Below are 8196 nucleotides of genomic sequence, written 5' to 3'. Positions count from 1 at the left end.
TGAGAAGGAAGCAGAAGAGGGAAAGTCCAACTTGGCTCCGAGACTGAGAGGTGGCACCATTTTAGCACTTGACGTGAAACAGAGACTGACATTCAGGAACTGGGTTTCACTTGTCCCAGGCAGTGGGAAATGGGAATAGGCAAAGGAAGGAAAAAGTGCTGGTTAACTTTTGGCAGGAGCAAAGGGCCTGCTGGGGGTTGAGTCTGGAAGAAGTGTTTCTTTGGGCCTTGGTGATGGCTACCTGACTTGAAGGACTAAGTTTTCCCATTCCAGGATGTTGTAGATGCTAGGCAGAGCTGCTGAAAGAAAAGAATTGTCCCTGTGGTGGAGGCATGGCTGGGCTCTGCCATGTCACGAGGGAGCCGAGAGTGGCCCCAGGCACCGTCAGAAAGGAGAGAGATGAAGTTTCAGTAATAAGGCACTGCCCATGCTCTTGGGCAACCCAGAGGATCCCTGTAACTGATTATGAATTCCACATGTTTTGGGGATGGAATGCTTTATGGCTATGCAGCACTCAAGAGGCTGCACCAGGAACTGCCAGCTGGGAAAGTTGTGTGGACATGAAGAAGATCTCAGAAAAGAAAGCAGCAGGCAGGAGGATAGATGCTGGTGGGATAATGTGATGGAAATACCTGCAGTCACCTGGTAGGAGAGCTGTGGATCTCTGTAACTCATCCAGGGGCCTGAAGTGACAGAAAGTTTGGTCACTGCTCACGTACAGCATCCAAAAACTCTGCCTGAGCTACAGTGGAAGTGGAAGCACTGTGAAAATTGCTGGTCCAGACAGAAAGGAAAAGAGGGCCAGAAGGGAAGCCAAGATGCCATCAGCCTCATGGCTGTAGCACCTGGAGCTGGGTTTTGATTTCCTGAATTTCGGAGAGGATGATGTGTGAGGCTGAAGGACCATGTCCGTTTTCCATTCTGGCTGCTAGCATGGAGCTCTGGAGATGTACACTGTGATCCAGTTTCTGTGTTCTAAAAGCTTTCAAATTAATTTAATTTTCATTAAACTAGGACACCCTGTCCAGTCACTGCTGGAAGTCCTTTAATCTGTTGCAGACAAACCCCAGATGTTTCTGTGTGCATTATTTATTTTGTCCTGTCTACACTGACCCTGGTGCACCACATAGAAACTGTTTCTTTTTGTTAAATGCTGCTGCTTCCATCTGCCCTTTGGTATGGAGACCAGCAGCCCTACTTTTTGTGGAAAAAACCCCCCACAAAACACAACAAACCAACCATCCAAAAAACAAAGGAAAAAAAAACCAGAAAAGACCCCCAACCCTCCCCCAAAACACACTCCCCCCCCCCTCCCCCCCCCAAGGTATTCTTGAGTCAACCTTTTTCCTCATGCAATGACCTTTCTTTTGATGACTTCTGGAAATCTACGCATTACTGTACTGGCCTAGGGTTTGAATCCAGGGGAGGCTTGTGAAATGTACTGTGCTGGTACAGCTACTGCCACGTGATTTGGAAAGGGACCACGTAATTGTTGAGAATTAGAATGCATTGCTGACAATAACTTACTTGCATTTTTCAATCTGATAAGCTGAAAATGCCTTACTTCAATATGGTAAGAAACTCAACCACCTGTTGTACAAAGAAAGGTCTTAAAATTTAATGTACAAGGTAGAAAAGAAGGGAAGGATATGGATGAAATTCTGAAAACAGCTTATTCTCTATTGAAATAAAAATTTGTAGTACTCAGGCGTCTCAGCTCAGGTATTCTTACACTATATATTTAACATTGACAAAGATTAATATTCAAATTCTAAATGTGGGAAAGCAGGGATTTTTTCCATTCCCATTGTTCATGCTCATGAATAAGCAGCAGTTGACTTCTTGCATTTTCTACCCCGTGTTCCAGCTGAGTAAATTTTGGGACTATAATATCAGCATGTCCCTAGAGGAAAGAGTGTAAAATTTTGAAGGGAAGAAGGAGACATTTACAATGATCAGAGTGTGGGAAAGTGTCTAACGATAACTAATACAACAGCTCCAAAGGGAATTGTGCAACAGCCTGGAAACACCATATTTGAATACCAGGGAATTTCCAAAGTAAAACCGCAGTGAAAGATAATCAGGGAAAAAGAAGAGTACAGAAAACAAACTGTACAAGACTGATTTTCTCTTTTCCTGCATGCTGCTCTTCCACTTTCTAAGGAAGAAAGCAAACAGTTCCTTGTACTCTTGCACAAGGAAAGGGTTACCTCACATGAGCTCCCAGGGCCATTCAGAAGGAAGGGAAGTCATTGTGAAGCAATGCTGTTATCCCTGGAACCAAGACAGAAGTAGGAGCCTACATCTGTAGTTGCATGATACCAATAACCTTCATTTTTTGCACCAGGACATGGCAAGGCCTGTTTATGGAGCTGGGTTTTATCCTTCTGTCAGCCTCTCCATTGCTTTGCTTGTGAAGTACATGAGGGTCATAAGGGCAGTTGAAAACCTGCTCTTCCCCCTTCCCTTGCAGAGAAGCTCATCTTGCTCTGGTTTTCCATATGTGCTGGCTCTCTGAGATCCTTATTGACTTGCAGCATTCACACATCTGGCTTGTATTCCCAGGATTTCCCAAAGAGCTGGAAGTGCAGCAGGGAGAGGGCAGTGCTGCAGAGTTCTTAGGCTGTGTTTAAGCTGGGGCTCATGAGAGGGGAGCCTAAGGCAAGAGTAGATGGGGTCTCTTCAGCAGCTTGTGGCTTCCCAGAGGCACATCCTGGTCCCTTCCTATCCTTCCTGCACCAGCTGCACATGTCCTCCCTTACTCTCCCTTTCAGCACTCTGATGCTGGTGGATGTCACTGGATTCCAGTGAGATGGTAGGAAACTGCAGAGCTCCAGTGGGGATGCTGTGTGGATGCTTTTGTTTCTCAGAAAGAGCTGCAGGGCTAGGCAGAGGTGGGGCCTGCTGACTTCACAGGAAAGTACAATCTGTTTGGCTCCGTTTCACCAGTCCTGCTCATTTTGGAGAGGAGATGAAATCCAGATACAAGTCCTGGTCTTGATTCCTGACTCAGAAATTGCAATGTGATTAAGCACTTTGGAGCTCTGCACTTTGGAGCACTGCAGCTCTGTCATTTACCTTGGAATCCCAGAAAAGCCTCAGTTCTCATTCAGGGGAATTTTTAAAAAATATTTCCCATCCTTGCTCCTTTTTCTGAGAGGATGAGGTTGTTTTCAGATGATCTCTTAAGACAAAAGTCCCCATTATTTTTATATACCCTTAACACAAAGAACTTTAAAAAAAAGTAAAAAGTGAGAAGAAAAATGTTGCAGAAGCTGCACAAACAGCCTAATGCAGACATCACATCCCCATTGCTTGGGGCTCAGTCTGTGCAGCCTATGGAGTGTTTGCCCTCGTCTCCTGCATGGTGTGAGCTTGCATTGACTGACTGCATGGGGCCAGAACATGGACCAGGGACCCAAAGTGTGGGGATGGCAGGAGATGTGGGAGTGTTTGATGGGGGATAGTTCTTGCTCTGTGGAGTTGGGAGCCAGGGTGATAGAAGCTAGAGAAGCATGTAGAGGGCTTGGAAGAGAACACACAGTCAAGCTTGTGGTTTTGCCAGCATTTAAATAATCATTTACCTGGATCCCTCTCCAATATAGAGAGCAGCCCACAAGAGAGCCTGTGCTGAGCATGTTACTCTGCCTGTGTGCAGACCTCTGCCCTGCTCTGTACCAAACTTCATGAGGTTTCTCTTCAAGTTCAGCAAGGTCCCTGTGGATGATGCTCTGCTGCTTGTCAGACACTCTCCTTAATTTAGTCCAAGCCAGAGATTTGCTGGTATTGCATTTTCATCCTCTTTGATTCCCTTTTTGACTTCCAAATTGCATTTCAACAGCACTCCTTTTTCTGGACATCTTTCTAGGGCTTTTGGCATTAAAGAGTTCAGGATTTGAGCGTGTTACTTCTTCACTCTGTGGAGATCCCTGGCAAAATCACTCCTCAGCTTCCTCAGTTGATGTGCTTCCCTCATGTGCCCAGAGTGGCTCGTGTTGCCCTGTGCCAGGCTCTGGGGAGACCGAGGGACCTCCAGCCTGCACAGGACTCAGTGAGCAAACCCTGATCCAGGCAGCTCTTGAATGAGCATGGCAGTGAACCAATACTCACTGGCTGGGGCTCACTGAGATCATATAAATCATATGATGGCAGCTGTATAGGTAGTTACTTATAGATACACATGCACTTTACTATATCATATTTAGTACTTTCAGTGACTTTAGTACTTCCGAGTGAGTTAAAACCCTCCACAGATATCCTTTGGGGTCACTACTGTAATACTCCAGACTATTTTAGTCAATACAGAGTTCAGACAGAGTTTGCTGTTGGTGTCTTTGGATGCACACAAAGCTCCCTTTTGTTTTCTCTTGCCAATACTTTAGGCTGTTATAGTAATTGTACTAATGAGGTTTAGTCTTTAAGAAAACTGCTTGATTTGGTCCAGAAGGGCACTCAAGAGTTAAGGACTGAATCAGAAGGTTCACTGTTCACTGTTAATCTAATATTGAACATAGCTGCAGTGTTACACAAAGAATAAAGTGCTGATGTTTGCAGTAAACTGTGCCTGGATATCCTCATTGAATAAAATACATGGAGAAGAGTTTCCCTTGGGCAGTGGTTTGTGCCATGTGTCCCACTAAGCAGAGCTGTGCAAAAGTTGGCTTTCACCAGGTCAATGCCACTGTGGAATAGAGGTTATTCTGGTTTGGGTTCCACAGAGCATTTCCATCAGGCATTACTTTGTAACCAGCAGGAAAGGAAGAAGGAGGCAGCAGCTCTGCCTTTACCCTTGAAAAGTTCAACGAAGATATAGGAGTCCCTGAGACTCTGTGGGTCCCTTTAGGCTTTCAGTGGTGTGAGAAATGGTGTGTGTCCTGTGACTGTCCCGTTCAAGTGCTTTCTCTTTGTTCATGCTTGCAGCCCCCAAAGAGAGATTAAGTGGGAAACTGAAGGAAAGTGTGGCTGAGGAAGATTGTGCCAGAGTAGTATTGGCCTCTTGATACTTGCTGTCCTCAAGATGTAGGTTTGTCCTCTCCAGTCATCCATCACTGCCCTGCTGCTGTGCTCCTAAAACATGGAATGCTTGTGATCACCCTCCAGCCCTTTCAAGGCTTGTAGTTTAACCATTACAGCTGGAGCCAGAAGTGTGTTTTTGAGATTTGAGATGAAGTACTGCCAAGTTTCTCAGCTAGAAGTGTGAGAGTTATTCCCTGGCATGCTTTCAAATTAAAAGGAAAACCAAAAAGCCAAAAGGTACTTGAATGTTAATCTCAGCAAAGCATAAATCTATGAGTAAATTAGGAACATACTTCCCTTTTCTGATTTCAGTAACAAAAGAAGAGTTTGGCTTTCCTGGATCAGGGCAGTTTATGGGTTTAACTGCCATCCTGAATTCTGAGAAATAACAGAGGGAAGAGAAATACGAATGAGAAATTCTTGAGTACCAGAATTTCCTGCTTCCAAGTACCTGGTTTTCCAGATTCCTGCAAACTTGGTTTTTGTGGGAGCAGACCCATGACCCTCGATAAAGAAAACTTGTTTGTGTGCAAAGGAAAACAGTGTGCAAAGTTTAGTGTGTAGCAGTTTCTGAAAAACTGTACTGAGACAAATGGTTCAAGAGCACCAACTGTGGAACTCACAGCCATGTCCCTTAGAAAATCTCGACAATAAATTCCCTGAATGTTGCCTATTATTGGATTATTTGATTATCATATAGAGTCAATTGATATTCCTGGGTTAAAAGTAAACATGACTGGAGGAGGGGACAAATGGCGTATGAAATACATCCAATTTGGCTTTGGTTGCATGCTCTTGGAAGCTTTCCTAGACTTTGTCCAATGGTTAAAACCTAATTTAGAGCTGGGAAATGTAAAATGCAGTTTTTATTTATTACAGTAAGAGCTTGGTGACTGTGGATAACGCTCTGCAAACAAACACCAGCAGAAAGAGGCATCTTCTTGAGTATGTTGCAAAATCATTTGGACAGTGTAGAGACCAAGGCAAATGAGGTTATTTAGGACACTAGAGTGAGAATGGCTCATGAGTTTGGTGTGCGTTTAGGGTTTTTTAAAGTTATTTTTAAAAGATGAGATGAAGAGTGATAAACTGAGTGTCAATATCTTAGCTTTCCTTTGTTGAGTACAAATGTCTGACTTTCTGTCCAATGATATTCTTTTCTTCCCCTCAATCAATGGAAAGCAACACTAAAGAAAAGGAGGCAAAACACAGTCATTCATGCCACAAACCTACTCTTTTTCTGCATACAAAGCTGCAACCTTGTTTTTCTTAGTCTAGCCCTGGACTGTCATGAATCCTGCTTCAATACAGAGGTTTCCGTCTTCTCCAAAGGTGGGTCCTCGATTTGCATCTCCAGGTTTATTCTGCCAAATGAAAAGCATGCTTACACCTCATGTAGATGCTGGGGTTCTTTGGGATTGTCTCCTCACCTCCAGGCTCCCAGTGCTGGTTATGAGGGGTGTCTTTCAACCAGCAACCAGCTTTCTTCTCCTCAAACATGTCTGATGCACCCATCATTTGAAACCAGCTTTACTGTCAGAGCAGCAGCCAGTACAGATGGCAGCTCTGTGTATCAAGACATGCTGGATCTTGAGGTAAAATTACACTGGCTTAGTGTAATACACTAAGCAAATGTGCACAATCCCCAGCAAGGCTGAAGGGGAAGCTCCTGGTGCGTCCAAAGCTCGCCCTGGTCCCTTTGGTCACTAGATGACTTCCTGTACTCTCCTCACCAACTTAGCCCAATGGCTGAGACTCTTCAACAGCTCTGCAATAACCTGAGAGGGAAATTGAGAAAGAAATCAGAGGATTTACACCCTTTGATAATTTCTTACCCTCCACAAGGTAGCTGTGGTATTCACATTACCTTAACAATGCCTGTACTTCAGACATTATGTAATATTCACATTTGATCTCTTGACTGCAGATTTGGACAAAGATATAGCAGGACCCCAACAATATAAAGGACAATTTAAAGATACTCTGCCTTTTTATAAGTTAATGGATAATGATTCTGTTAGTAATTAAAGTTCTAGTTAAAATTTCTCTGAGTTTATCTTGGCCTGTAAAGATCTTTAAATACCTGAGTCCACTTTGAAGCAGCATAAAAAGCCCTTCATGCTGGCAGCAGAAGACCAGAGAGTGAAGGGCTATGTATGGGAATTTATGCCAAGGCAAACTATGCTCCCAGACAATGATGGCAAATTTGAAAGTTTTGAGAAACAAACAAACAGACAAATAGAGGTCAAAGTCCTGAATCCCAGCGTGTGAACTGCTGAGCAGCTTCTGACATGGGAGTGTCAGTGCAGAGTTTGTAGTATCATATGGTCAAAGTTGAATATTGCACCAAGACTGTGAAGGTCACACAGTGAAAGAGACAAGAAGGCTCAGTCTTCATTTCCGTATCAGAAAGACAAATGGGTTTGCCTGTGAGAGGCATCTGTCAGCTGGAATAGTCATAACTATGTCTTGGCCTTTCCAGGACATCCTTGGCCTCTCCCTTGGTCTGGGAGATGACACTCTCTTTTACCTTTCTTGCTTTTCCAGGTCTCCTCCTTGACTGCACAATGATAATTTTCCAGTTGTTTGATGTGCTGAGTTAAAAACTAAATTTGACAGAAATCTGGAGACTACAGTTGAATTCTCCATGGCATTTGAAGAAAGCGAATGGGCAAAATCCACTTGAGTCTTGAGTCTATTGGTACTGAGTGGTCTGCCCTGCTATGAGTTTAAAAGGAAGAGCTTTCCCAGAAACACCAGAATGATGATAATTTGTCAAAACAAAAACATCAAAGTCATGTAGGGATTAAGAAATTCTACAAAATCAGCAATGTTTTGCAGTGGAGTGAAGAGTCACATTAGAGCTGAGGGGGCTTGTTTACACATGCCAAGGTATATTTGCCAGATGAGACTGAGGTGTGGAGACCAAGAAATTATTACCTAGGGACCATGGTTTTATTTTGGACAAAACCATGTATTTTTCTCAGACTGTTTTCAGTTCCCCACGATAACCTTATGAGAAGATACAACCACAACAAAGACATTTTAGTCCATCAAATCAATTTCTTGAGATATGACATGTGAAATAGTATTGCTTAGTTATAAGATAAAGTTTAGTGAGACAAGTTCAAAATCTGCTTTGAAATACATGTGTAAATCTGCACAGGTGAATTCCCCTTC

This window comes from Corvus hawaiiensis, chromosome 18 (genome assembly GCF_020740725.1).
Source record: "Corvus hawaiiensis isolate bCorHaw1 chromosome 18, bCorHaw1.pri.cur, whole genome shotgun sequence".
NCBI lineage: Eukaryota > Metazoa > Chordata > Aves > Passeriformes > Corvidae > Corvus > Corvus hawaiiensis.
The sequence above is the reverse complement of the archived record's forward strand: the minus strand, read 5'-3'. Positions refer to the sequence as shown.